Below are 12538 nucleotides of genomic sequence, written 5' to 3'. Positions count from 1 at the left end.
CACTTTTGAGCTGTGACCAGGCAGCACACCTGTGCTCACACCCTCTTGCCAGTGTGTGTGGGAAAGGAGGAGGGGAAGAGGAGCAAGAACAGCTGTAGATGCCATGCACCGCAAAGCAGGTGCGGGGAAAGCAGGTGCACTAAGGTCTGATCCTGAGCCCCAAAGCCCTTTCCCCTCTGCAAACATTCAGTGGCCTGGCCCTGGGCCCACAAAGAGGAACAAGATATACACTAGGTGCTTGATCAGTGCTTGTTGGATGGATGGATTGATGAAAAATGGAGAAAGTGGAAATAAAGAAGGAAAAAAAAGCCAACAGGCCAGTGGAGAGGGGACAATCACACACAGGAAAAATGTGACTCCCGCTGAAGGAGCCACAGGAGGAAAGATAAGCACCGAGTGACGGATGCAGACGCAACCGGAGTTAATATTTTACAAACATTAAAGTGATGCATTTCAAGTTCCCCTTAAATCATGTTCTGCTTGCTGCCCTCCCACCTCTGAGTCACGAGGCTTATTGCTCAGGGCAGAGAAGCCGCTAACCCTCTGTAGCAAGACCCAGGCTCTGGAGATTCAGAGGGGTAGAGAGAGGGAGAGAAGAATTTGCTCAAATAGTTTAGCTCCCACTGTGCCCAAGTGCAGAGGAGACAACTCTTCCTCCTCAGAAGAGCCACAAGGCTCCGTGCTCTGTGGAAGTGGGAGGGGGTGTGGAAGGCCCCCCTCGTCCCAGGCGTGTGGGAATAAGGAGGGAGACAGCGGGAAGGGCAGAGAGCATGCCTGATGGTGTGCGGGTGAGGGGAACCACGGGGGGCTCTAGGAGGCGGCTGAACCCTCCCTCAAGCGGCCTGCATCCCACCACCTCAGGCGACCACAAAGATGTGGCAGGGAGCCAGGGCCTGCGCTCGTCTGCCAGAGCCCCCTCGGTCCCTTGCGGCATGGAGGGGCCCAGAGGTTCCTGGCTGGGTCAGGGTGTGCTCTGGGCCTCTGTACCTGAGGAATGCACTGGACTCTCAGACCTGGGCCTGACGGAACGGCCTCCAGACCTCGAGGGTGCATCATGCCAGTGGGGACTCTGGACTCCACTAGGCTGAGAGTGTCCAGACCAAGAGCACAGCAGGGCTGACCTCTGCCGCGGGTGTCCATGGACAGCATGACCAGGGGTCCTTGTGGTGGGGACCAGAGGTGGCAGTGGACAGCCGCACGCTTCCCTCTACACTCAGAAACCAGCTTGGGGAGCTGGGAATTGGAGACACAAAGCATTTTTATTAGCTAGGGCATTACTTACGTGGACTGTTAAAATGATCAGCTCAGACTAAGCTTTACAATGGACTGAACATTTAGGGACATTTTTCTCCCAGTGGCTGGTGGGTGGGGTGTGTGAAGCGGTCAGTTATGTTACAAAAGGCACCTATGTTTTCTCTGCACGTATGAGCACCAATCAGAGTAAAAGTAAAAGGCCAACTGGGAAGTCAGGGAGGGGCCCTCAGAGGAAGCAGGACCTCCTCTGGGCTCCAGAACTCTGCTTCTCCAGGTATGGTTCCTCCCGCCACCTGCATCTCATCTCTGGGGCAACTGATCAAAACGCAGACTCCTGCCCCTCAAGCCCAGGTTGGTACAGACTGTCTGGTGGCAGGATGGGTATCAGGTTTTAACAATCATCCAGGGGCTTCTGTGGTACCTGAGGCCTGAGAGCCACTGCCTTAAAAGATTGGGGTGTGGCGGGAATGGGGAGATGGAAAGGGAGAATGTGGGTGCAGGTGGGGAGGGGAGGCAGTGTGGTCGGTGGGGTCCCGGGGGACTTAGTTACCCGTCTAGGAGCGTGGGAATGTAAGATTACGTGCAGTGTAGGAGCCCCTTCCGCCACGTGGCCCCAAAATCTTGCATTTTAAACAGTTGTAGAAAAATGGCTGGAGGAGCCTATAGCACAGGGCTAAAAACCAACCAACCAACCAACCAACCAACCCACCCACCCGAGTGGGAAGCCTGTGTGGTTCGCCATCCGCCGCTGGGATAGCTGGTTCCCACATCTTTCCTGAGCGCACCCTCGAACATTTGTATGTCTGAAGACGTATGATTTTCACGGAAAAGTCGCATGCAAAATTAGAATGCACGAATACTGACAAAACCATCATAATTCTGCTCCCATCAGCTACACAAATATTAACCAAACAGCAAATATTTGGGTCATTTAAAGTTTAATTAAATGAGTATTTTATTAGATTTAGTCCATGTCAATATTCCCCAGATCCTTTTAAAATTCTGGAGATATTTATGGCAAATGAACTGCTCCTCACTCTCGGTTATTTACTTTTCAACACGTCTTCCCCGGCAGGCCCCATCTCCCAGGGTGATTTCCCAGTGAGGGAAAGATGAGGCAGCATCACGGCCTGGGGCTCGAGTGAACTGGGCAGATGCCTGGCTATGGCTCTGGACACCTGGCCTCCAGGCCTGGCTCTGCTGGTGACACCCGAGTGGCCTCAGGCAGGTCCTTTCCTGTCCCTGGGCCTCAGTTTAGACATCCATATAATGAGGGATTGGGCTAGGAGGGCTCTGGGGGCCCGGCTGGCTTTCAGGCTCTAGGACTCAGAGTGCACGGTTCTGAGTAGACGTCCCTGCTCACTCTCCCCGGTCCTGCTGGGAGCTGCCCGGCTGCTGCTTCCCTCAACGCCACCTGCCTCTGTTCCTTGCCCACTTGCCATGATGGTACAAGTGATGCCTCAAGTGACAGTGTGAACAGCTGCCAAGCCCACAGGGGCTTCCCTCCTGATATCTCCTGAACCCTCCCATCCCTCTCCATCCAGGTCCTCAACAGCCTCCTGTGTGGTCACCCCTCCAGCTTGTCCCTTCTGCCCGTGAGTGTCCTGGTCACCACTTGGAGTACAAAGATATATCACAGCCCTGCTCAAAAGCTACTAGTGGCTCCCCATCACCCACAGATTCACGGTGAATTGAGAACAGTCCCTGACCTTGCCCCACATTCTCCTCCCAGGTGACTCAACATGGTACCCACTGGTCCCCATCCCATTGTAGTTTGGGGCCTAAGCTTGTGCCTACTTGGCACCTTCTACTTGTCTATTCTGAGACTCTCACACTCTTGGTCCCCATCTCCAGGATGACCTCATAGGATGTTTCTGGGACTCTGAAGTCTTCACATAAGGAGACACTTGGACAGACATTGGGTGAAGATTGAAAGAAATCATCCTGGTGAACTTATCATGATCTTTTCAGCCTTAAGTAACAGAAACACTCAGAAATGCTCAACTAGCCTAGGAAAAAAAAAAAAAGAAAAAACAAGAACGGGGGTGATCTTAATGCCAGTAATTGGGAAATCTAAGGGGGTGGAGGAGGCTGCAAGCATCCAGGGCCCTCAACAATGGCGCACTCTGCGTGGCTGTAAGATGTCCAGGGGTGGCCCCACCCTCACACTGTTCCTGTACACGGGATCCCGGAGAAAGGGCCCAAATCCTTCCTGAGAGCCCTGCCAAAAAGCACGGGGGGAATCTAATTGCCCAGACTCATCTCCTGCGTTCTTTCCTGAAGCAATCAACCAGGCCAGGTGGATGGAGTACTCTGCAGTCGCAGTACTGATCGACCCACAGGTCTGAGCCATGTGGTCACCTCTGGGCCGGGTGCTGGGTGGTTGGGGGTGGGGTCAGATGTCATGACAGAAAGGGTGTGCTGGGCAGATCAACACCCTGTGACCCCCACAGAGACACAGAGAGGGCCCCTTTGGTCCCCTCCATTCCTTCACAGCCCCGTCTGGAAGCCTCTACGTGGTGCAAGATGACGGGACGGTGGCTGGAGCCATGCTGTGAAGACAATGAGAGTCATCAGAAGGAAACCTGATTTCAGTTACCACCGTCTGCCCCCCACCTGCCCCCTCTTTGGAGAGTGATCTGGAAGGGCTTTGTGGTGGTGGTGTGGCAGAGCTGAGGGGACCCCACAGTCCTCTCGAGCCTCCCATGGTGATGGGGACAGGAGGAGGGCCAGGCAGCCTGGGATTTGCGTAGATGGCCCTCTTATGTGTTCAGTGAACACACTGACTGAACTTCTACTGTGGGCTGGACCCCACCCCTGCCCAGGCACGTCTGTAGAGCAGGGGACTCAGGTATGTCTGCACCTGGACTCTGCTCTGGTGGGGCCCAGTGTCACGGGAGAGGGAGGTGGAGAAGACACACTGCAGCCCTCCAGGGAGCAGCCTGCAGAAGGGCTGACAAGGGATCCTTCCAGCTCTTGGCTGTGGCTCTGCTGCTCCCATGGTGTTGACCATCTGTGGTCCCATGGCCCACTCTGTGGGAAGAGTCCCTAGGTTTCTGGGGGACCAAGCAACAGGATATGCCTTGTGCCCAGAGGATGGTGGGGGCAGTGACAGAGGGCTGGGCTGGGGTCTCCTGTCAGGTCTGGGGTGACAGTGAATCTGTAGAAAGAGGCTGGTGTCCCTGGAAAGGGAGGGCCAGGGTGGGGAGCTTGTCTGGCACTGCTAGGCAGAGGTAGATACAAAGAGACAATGTCCTCACTATAAGAACCAGCACTGGAAGGCTGCCTGGTGTGTAGGCAGTTCAAGGAGGGCAAAGGAGATGGGGGTTCCTCACAGCTTGGGACATCTGTCTCCCTATGGGCCAGGCCCTCAGACATCAGTCAGCTTTTCTTTATTCCTCCTGGGATGAAGAGGCTCAGGTAGCATTGCCATGATTGTCAAAGTCAGCGTGGGTTGCTCAGCACAAGAGAGACCTTCCTGCTTCACTTGAGGCAGGAGATAGATGGGCCCCAGGCTGAGCAGCTGGAATCTATCCCCTATGGACAGATACTCCAAGATAAAGATAATGGCAGGAGCAAGGAGGAGCTGAGTCCTGCTTGGATGAAAAATAAAGAGACTACATATTTCTCATTCCTGAGGTCAAGGAGATTGCCCAAACTACACATGCACAGAAAGGTTCCTCAGAGATCAGAGAAGGGAGGGGGCGCCAGACCATAATATGTTCTGTCAACTTCTCAGAAACCCTTGCGCTGGAATCCACCTTGGCTAAGAGATGCACACGCACACAGGGGAGGGCCCTGAGTCAGACCAAATATGGACTCAGAGCCAGGCAAAGCAAGATGACTGGCCAGAGGAAACCAGAAGAACTGTCCCCATGTAAGTGATTTAAACTACCCCAAAGGTGCAACTCTTTCTCCGAGCCCACCTGTGTGAGTCTATCCACACATACTTTTTTCCTCCTAGTAAACACTTTGCTTGTTTCACTACTTCCTATCTTTTTGTTGAAATTCCTTTCTCCAAAGCCGACCTTGTCACTAACCACTGGCCCTGGTGGTCTAGTGGCTGGGATTTGGTGCTCTCGCTGCTGTGGCCTGGCTTCAGTCTCTAGTCGGGGAACTGAGATCCTGCTTTGAGCCGCTGCAGGCCAAGGCCACCTGAGATCACACTCAGCAGGCTGCACATCGGCAGGGGGTCCCAGCAGCGCTGTTTGGCCCTCCCGTATCTAGTACAGTGCCTGGCACACGGCAGGCGGGCTTCAGGTCCGGTCCAGGGAGACACCTCCCTGGCTCTCTAGGCCCTTCAAACCACAGTGGGAACACCCTTGGTTTTCCAGACACAGCCCTCACTCTCCTCCCCACACATGCGCTCTCCCTGCTCCTTGGAGCTTGGAGAGAAGGGGCAGCATGGGGGATTAATGGGCCTACCATGAGCGAGCAAACAAGCACGCTGCCTAGGAGCAGGAGGCCATAAAACTTGAATTGTGGGAGAACTGGGTTTTAGTTCCTATTACAGCTTTCCCTTAATTTCAGGCGCTATTTCTCACACTGACTTGAACTCAATGAGACACTCATAAACCCATCAGCACCCTCTCAAGCAGGCTTCTGGTGCTTCACAGCAATAGAAATTAAATTTCTTAAATTCCTGTCAAGTTGGTATTGGTTTTCTTATGCTAGAAATGCACTAATGGAACACATTCCTACCTGGACATTTGCCATTTTTCAAATGATGCTCTTGGTGGAAAGACTCTGTTCAAACCTCAGTCTACTGGCCCCCACATCCCTGTGTTGACTGAGCTAGGCTCAGGGCAAACCTGGGCTCAGGGGCTGGTTGGAAATGAGGGAGACCTGGAGAGACACTGCAGGCCAGGCGCTTAGAGAGCTCTCTGCAGTGGTGGCCTCTTTTTGCACTGCTCTCCTCCCACAGTAATGTGCTTCCCCCGTGCCCTGGGAACAACCCCTCCCCGGGTGGCCTGGGAGTTGCCAAAGGGGGTGTGGCCCTGTGTGACAGACTCTATTAAGCTGGTCTTGTTCCTGTGACCAGGGCCACTCTGTGAAATTGGTGAGTGGAACAGAAACCAGGGTAGAGTGTGCATGCCTAAGGTCACCTGATCAAGTAGGGGACAGGCAACATCTAACACCCCCTGGGCCTGATGGCTTCCCCTGGCATTTACAGGGTGGGGCTGCTTTGGCTCGCCCCATGAGGAGGTGATGGGGGTGCTTCATGCCTCCCCTGTTCCCCTGAACCAGAGCCTGCCTCTCTGGGCTCCCTTCAAACACCTGCTGAGACTGTGTGGGTGGGAGGCTGGGAACAGGTGGTCTTGGGGCCTTTCATCTTGACAGGCATGTTTCGAACACTGGGGTGTGTCTGGCCTGGGCAGGTGGCTCTGGACCAGCCAGACTTGCACTCATCCAAAATTTCCTGTTTCTTTATGCATAATCAGATTTAATTTTTGTGCCACTGTCATATTCCCTCTTGCTTGCTTCATTTTGGGGATGGTAATAAATGTACTAGTTAATTACCTCCAGGGAATTCCCTGGAGGTCCAGTGGTTAGGCTTTCACTGCCAAAGGCCCGGGTTTGATCCCTGGTTGGGGAACTAGGATCCCACAAGCCAAGGGGCGTGGCAAAAAAAAAAAAAATTACCTCCAGATCTGGGGGTAATTTCCCTTCTCAGTTGACTTATGTTGTTTGGGGCGGCTTCAACCATTTTTGCAGTTCAGTTGTTAAGTTCTACTCTCTGAGGTGAACAGACACCCTTATAAGCTGCATGAAGACAGAGACCATATGTCTTTTATTTCTTTTGTATCCCAGCACCTAATACAATTCCTAGCACACAAAAAGGCTTAATAAGTAGTTTTAAGCAAGTGAGTGATTAGGGAAGTGTTCATTCAACAATTATATACTGAGCACTTGCCAGGATACAGCACTTGGGTATCTGCTAGCAAGCAGAACAGGCCCAGAGCCTGCTAACCTGCGACTCCTGGCTCGGCAGGGGGACAAAGTGTCGTACGGAGGGAGAGCAGGCCCCTAAGCCTGTCCACAGACCCTGGTGCAGAGCCCCTGGCTCCTGCAGAGCCTGACTGCCCTCTTTTGGTAGAGCTCCCTGTTTGCCCAGTGGTGGGCCCTGCAGGGGTGGATGCAGAAGGTAGACCCATGTCCTGCTCCCAAATAGCCCCGGTCTGGTGTAGCCTTCTCTTTGTTTGCAGGAGAGGCCTGTGCAGGGCCAGGTCAGCTGGGCATCCTCTGAGTTCTAGGGCTCTGTTTTGCCTCCTCTGGCCAATGAACCCTTTTGGCTTTGGGAAAACTAAACCACACTGTGACTACTGTGGGCAGATGAGGGGAGGTTAGAGGTGAGCTCAGCGCCCAGAGACTGTGACACCACTGTCTCAGGGTGCCCTGGGGTGCCACGGGTGTGGCAGGCAGCAGACGCATCACTGGAAGCATGGGGTCAGTGCCAAGGTTCAAAGCCCAGGGCCTCCTGGTTAGCAGGGTGCATGGCCTCCATGGTGCCTCCCTAGCTGGTCTTTGTGGCCTGGGGGAGCCTCGGCCAGGCCAGCCAGTCTATGTATTTCCCACACCCTGCCAAGTCGGCTCCCAAAGGGTATGGAAGCATCTCTGCTCAAGATATTTGCAAAAGGAAAGTATTTTAACCAAAGTTGTCTTTTGGTGACTGTAGGGAAAAGAATGTATTGTCTTTGGTAATTGTATACTAGTTACTCGGAATTTGCAAAAATTCATACAGATGTCAAAGACTGGATTTAAAATCTCCTGGACAAGCTGTTGGTGGAGATGAGCAGACAGCTTTTATCTAACAGCACGAGGGTGCCATGCTATGTGTTCCCAGATGCTGGCTCATTTTTCAATCTCTGAGCACTCATTAAGACTATTTCTCAGCCCCTCTTGGAGCCAGGATGCAGTGATATGACTGGCTCTGACCAAAAGAATCTGAACATGCCTGGCTATACAAGCAGTCATTACGATGGTTAATTTTATATATCAACTTGACTGGGCCATGGGGTGCACAGAGAGTTGGTTAAACATTATTCTGGTGTATCTATGAGACTGTTTCTGGATGAGATGAACATTTGAATCAGGAGACTGAGTAAAGCAGACTGCCCTCCCTAATGTCCATGGGCCTCATCCAGTCTACTGAAGACCTGAATAAGACAAAAAGGCTGAGTAAGAGAGAGTTTCTTTTCCCTGACTGCCTTCAAGAGGGGACATAGGTCTTTTGTTCTCTTCAGACTCGAACCAAGACAACATCTCTTCCTGGGTCTTGAGGTTGCTGGCTTTCAGATTGGAACTTACACCACTGGCTCTTCTAGGCCTCCTGCTTACTGACTGCAGATCTTGGGACTTCTCAGCCTCTATAATCATGTGAGCCAATTCCTAAAAATAAATAACTCTCCATCCATCCATCCATCCATCCATCCATCCATCATCCATCCATCCATCCATCCATCCATCCATCGATCCTACTGGTTCTGGTACTCTGGGGAACCCTAACTAATGCAGTTATCATCCATGCTCTCATTTCCTTCCATGGAGACTGTATGGTGAAGCATTTTGTGAGAACAAAGAACAAAGCAGTCTCCTAGGTGCTGCTTGAGGAGAGCTGCCTGACCCTATCAGACCTGATGAGGGTGAGAAGTCAGTCTTTTACTGCATTATGCCACTGAGATTTTAGGGTTTCTATAGCACCTGGTGTGGATTACCTAATACATAACACCACCCTCCCCCAACTAAGAAGAAGAAATATAAGTTAATTTGCTTCCACTGAAGAAACTGTAGTGAGATGTGGAAGGGACTGTTGGGAGGGCAAGGCATTCAGGTCAGGAAGACTCTGAGAATCCTCTGACAAGAGGAGATCTAACTTCTGTTCCAATCCCCAGAACATCTGTCCAGGGGTCTCATTCCCTTATTCCATAGCTATTACTACTGCTTTCACTATTAGTGTTCAAACTCTGTGCCCAAGGGAGGGGGCATCTAAGGGTGGGATGGGAGAGAATGTGTAAATAAATTACACAGTATAATATGCTCTATAGGTAGAAGGAACAAGATGCCAGGAGGGAATATCAGGGGAGCCCTATCAAGATGCAAGTGGAGACATTCAGGATCAGGATGGTGGAGTAGCAGGACATGATGCTCAACTTCTCCCACAAATACATCAAAAATACATGTACATTTGGAACGATTCTCACAGAATATCTACTGAACGCCAGCAGAAGACCTCAGACTGCTGAAAGGGCAAAAAAATTTCCATGTAACCAACAGGAAAAGAGAGAGAGAGAGAAAAAAAGAAAGCGAGGAAGGAATAGGGATGGGACCTGCATCCCTGGGAGGGAGCTGTGGAAGAGGAAAGGTTCCTGCACCCTGGGAAGCCCCCTCATCCGGCAGGGAGATTGGCTGGGACAGAAGGGGAGCTTCAGAGGAGAACGCAGCAGCCAGTCTGTGGCAGCCAGAGCAGAGGGAGAACTACACAGATGGTCAGTGCCGCTGCCCTGCACTCTCCAGCCTGAGAGATGCAACCGCCCATGCGGGCAGGGGCTGGAGGCTGGAACTCGGGCTTCAGAGATCAGAACCAGGGAGAGGACTGAGGTTGGCTGTGTGCAAACAGCCTGGGGTGGCTGGAATCCTATGTGACCGCAACTGAGGGTGTACAAGAGGCCCGTCACCATTGTTTGGGGGGTGCCCAAGGGGAGAGGTGGGACCCAGATTGTAGCCCTTTTCCCTTTGTGCACACTTGCAGAGGGCAAGACACTGCCTGCACAGGCTCCAAGGGCAGTTGTGAACCATCACTGCTGCTCATCCAAACACCAGGAGTGGTCATGAGCCTCTGCCACTGCCCTCGCAGACTCCAGGAGTGGTTAGGAACCACATCCACTTCCATCATGTGCTCTGGGGACGCGCCTGAGCCGCCACTGCTGTTGAGAACCCCAGGACTGGGAACCAGCTGCCACATCTGTACACTCCCTATCAAGGGGATAATGACCAGCACTCCCTGAGGAAAGAGACGACAGGCATCCGTACTAAAAACAGCCCTCGCACCAAATATATTAAACCCACACAAGCTACACAGGGGCACCCTCACATATAAATAGTCCTCCAAGACCACAGTGGACAATTGTTTCTCCTAAACTCACAGAGTAAGACAAATGTAAGTAAAATGAAGAAGCAGAGGAACCACTCCCAGTTAAAAGACCAAGAGAATTTCTCTGAAGAAACAAATAATGAAACAGACTTCTTCAGTCTAATAGACACTGATTTCAAAAAGGGGATAATGAAAATATTAAAGGAATTAAGAAAGGCTATTGACAGAAATGCAGAATGCTGTAAAAAAAAAATGGACAAGTTTCTAGAAACATACAGCTCACCAAAACTGAATCAAAAGGAAATAGATAGTTTGAACAGACTGCTCACTAGAAGTGAAACAGAATCTGTAATTTAAAAACTCCCTATGAACAAAAGTCCAAGGACCAGATGGCTTCACAGGTGAATTCTACCAAACATACAAAGAAGAACATATACAGATCCTTTTCAAGCTCTTACAAAAAATTGAAGAGGAGGGAACACTCTCAAAAACATTCTATGAAGCCACATGACCCTGATACTAAAACCAGACAAAGATACCACTGAAAAAGAAAATTATAGGACAATATCTTTGATGAATATAGATGCAAAAATTCTCAATAGATATTAGCAAACTGAATCCAACAACACATAAAAAAGATCGTACACCATGACCAAGTGGGATTCTTCCCAAGGTCACAAGGATGGCTCAACATATCCAGATCAATTAAAGTGATACACCACACAAACAAAAGAAAAGACAAAAACCACATGATCATCTCAATAGATGCAGAAAAACCATTTGACAAAATTCAACATCCATTCATGATAAAAACTCTTACAAAAGTGGGTATAGAGAGAATGTATCTCAATATAATAAAAACTATTTATGGCAAACTTACAGCCAATATAATACTCAATGGTTAAAAGCTGAAAGCCTTCCCACTAAAATCTAGAACAAGTCAAGGATGCCCACTGTCACCTCTTCTATTCAACACAGTATTGGAAGTCCTAGCCACAGCAATCAGATAAGAAAAAGAAGTAAAATGTATCCAAATTGGAAGGGAAGAAGTAAAATTGTCATCATAGCAGATGATATGATACTATATACAGAAAACCTTAAAGACTCCACACAAAAACTACTAGAACTGATAAACAAATTCATCAGGGTAGCAGGATACAATATTAACATACAGAAATTGGTTGCATTTCTTTATACCAACAATGAAATATCAGAAAGAGAATGTCAAAAAACAATACCTTTAAAATAGCACCCCCCAAAATAAAATACTTAGGAATAAACCTGACCAAGGAGGTGAAAGATTTATACACTGAGAACTATAAAGTATTAATAAGGAAACTGAAGATGATTCAAAGAAATGGAAAGATATCCCATGCTCTTCGATTGGAAGAATTAATAATGTTAAAATGGCCATACTACCCAAAGCAACTACAAATTTAATGTGATCCCTACCAAATTATCCATGACATTTTTCACAGAATTAGAATAAATAATCATAAAATTCATATGGAACCATAGAAGACACAGAATGAATTGCCAAAGCAATCCTGAAGAAAAAGAACAAAGCAGGATGCATAACCCTCCCAGACTTCAGACAATACTACAAAGCTACAGTAATCAAAACAGCGTGGTATTGGCACAAAAACCGACATATGGACCAATGGAACAGAATGGAGGGCCCAGAAATAAACCCACACACTTATGGTCAGTTAATCTTCGATGAAGGAGTTAAGAAAATACAATGGGAAAAAGACAGTCTCTTTGGCAAGTGGTGCTGGGAAAGTTGGAGAGCTGCATATAAATCAATGGAGTTAGAAAACACCCTCTCACCATACACAAAAATAAACTCAAAATGTCTTAAAGACTTAGACGTAAGACATGACAACATAAAACTCCTAGAAGAGAATAGAGGCAAAACATTCTCTGACATAAATCATACCAATGTTTTCTTAGGTCAGTCTCCCAAGGCAATAGAAATAAAAACAAAAATAAACAAATTGGACCTAGTCAGACTTACAAGCTTTTGCACAGCAAAGGAAACCATAAACAAAATGAAAAGATAATCTACAGAATGGGAGAAAATATTTTCAAATGATGCAACTGACAAGAGCTTAATATACAAGCAGCTTATACAACTCAATAACAAAACCCCAAACAACCCAAACGAAAAATGGGCAGAAGACCTACATAGAC

At 49.4% G+C, this 12538-nt stretch overlaps 1 protein-coding gene across 1 annotated transcript in view; it reads right to left on the bottom strand.

The window, feature by feature from the left end:
- FSTL4 (follistatin like 4) overlaps positions 1-12538 on the bottom strand; it is a gene marked incomplete at its 3' end in the record, with an annotated part of 417677 nt that overhangs the window by 65821 nt on the left and 339318 nt on the right. The window lies entirely within an intron of this gene.

The sequence above is a fragment of the Hyperoodon ampullatus genome (assembly GCF_949752795.1).
Source record: "Hyperoodon ampullatus genome assembly, chromosome: 4".
NCBI lineage: Eukaryota > Metazoa > Chordata > Mammalia > Artiodactyla > Ziphiidae > Hyperoodon > Hyperoodon ampullatus.
The sequence above is the reverse complement of the archived record's forward strand: the minus strand, read 5'-3'. Positions and strand labels throughout refer to the sequence as shown.